The sequence below is a fragment of the Aplysia californica genome, unplaced genomic scaffold (assembly GCF_000002075.1).
Source record: "Aplysia californica isolate F4 #8 unplaced genomic scaffold, AplCal3.0 scaffold00589, whole genome shotgun sequence".
NCBI lineage: Eukaryota > Metazoa > Mollusca > Gastropoda > Aplysiida > Aplysiidae > Aplysia > Aplysia californica.
The window spans coordinates 154,786-156,542 of record NW_004797859.1 but is presented as its reverse complement, the minus strand read 5'-3'; the positions used below and the strand labels follow the sequence as shown (position 1 = coordinate 156,542).

At 36.8% G+C, this 1,757-nt stretch overlaps 1 protein-coding gene across 1 annotated transcript in view; it reads right to left on the bottom strand.

Annotated features, from left to right (window-relative positions):
- Positions 1 to 1,757, bottom strand: part of LOC101860999 — a gene marked incomplete at its 5' end in the record, with an annotated part of 5,973 nt that overhangs the window by 1,686 nt on the left and 2,530 nt on the right.

Below are 1,757 nucleotides of genomic sequence, written 5' to 3'. Positions count from 1 at the left end.
AAAAAAAAAAAAAATTTTAAAAATTGAAACCCAGAGATCTCGACACAATTTAGCTTATCCTGGAGCAGAGATTCGACCTGCTCGTCGAGGCCAATCCCAGAGGAGAGGGTCACGAAGGAAATTAAAAAAGACCGAAATACTTGACAAAAAAACCTATCCCCATTCGGGAATCGAACCCAGTTCTTCCGCGCACGATTGCGGAACACCTAACTTATACACTACAGATGTCGCAACTGTTGAAGTTCTACATGCAGTTCAAAACAATAAGGGAGGCATCGTGGTGAAACCAGATGCTCGTCAAAATGATGAAATCGAAAAAACATCCTTTTTTTCACCAGTTTGGTAATTTTTATTGGAATTTTTTTTTCTCAATACCTTTTATGTCAATATAAAAAGTCATTTCCTTGTATTTTTTTTAAAACTGCAAAACTTGGATAAAGGTACAAAATATTAATTTTCCAGTTTTGAAGGACTCTCAAGCAATTGAAATTACCAAAGTTTGGCTGCCATTTTCTGTCTAATTTAACCTCGGAATCCAGGTGACCCCATCTTATTCAGTCGCAAATATCTTGACTTTTTTTTCAAGGAGATGGGTATTTTTTTCTTTCAAAGCAAGGCAAATGAAAAAGCTTTCAGATGATACCAATAACTCCACGTGCCCAAAACTTGACGAGCGCCTGATTTCACCTTCTCAGACAATAATCAAAATAACAGAAACAATACAAACATCTCACCAGATTATCAGTTTAAGTCAAAAGTAAAAAAATAACAGACACTCACAAACCACTACCCAAGTATTATAAAGTTCTATCTGCTTAGTACCTAGTTTTGAGAAATTTGAAGTAAAACATTTTGAGTTTTACAGCAACGTTAGTATAGAATTACAAAGTTCTTACATTTTTGGCTGTTTTGAGTTACTTAGCCCATGAGGTCAGAAAACCAAATGTTCTAGCTGCTCCTTCAAAATCGCAAGATTATTCAGAGTCGTTCTCAAGGTATTGAAAGAGGGCAGATAGAACTTTGTAATTCTGAGGAAGCGACATGAATTTGTGAGTAATGAAAGTTGCAGATGAAAGCTAAAGTTAGCTAGACCTAAAGGCATTTTAGAACTAAGAATGTCCCAGCTTTTGAACTTCACTCAGAACAACCAATCTTTGAATATCTTGATAACGACTCCGAATAACCCTACAATTTTGATAGAGCCACGGTCTTAGTAACACACAAAAAAGCCAGAAAATGTCAGATAGAACTTTGTAATTCTGAGAAAGCGAAATGTCTCATTTGTCCCTCAGAGAAGGGCTAGAGCTCAAATGGTCGCTGGATCGGAAGTAAAGTAAAGTAAAGTAAGTCCAACAGAGACAACAGACATACACAAAGATCTCACCAGATTATCTACCCGAAACAATAATCAAAATAACAGCCATACACAAACATCTTACCAGATCATCTCTTTTAGTCAAAACTGATTTTAAAAAACAACAACAAACAACTGGCCTGATTATCAGTATAAGGAAATAACCAAAAAAAAAAAAAAAAAAGACACTCACAAACACCCAACAACTTCTGACCTGATTGTCTACCTCCCCTCCAGTACCTCTGTCTTTCCACTCTTCCAACGTGGCGTCCGTCAAGTTCTGGGAGTTGAAACACGAGTTTCTCTAATACATGTATTGTTATTATCGAAAGGCTCCATTTGGACACTCTAGTCTCTCTCTCTCTCTCTCTCTCTCTCTCTCTCTCTCTCTCTCTCTCTCTCT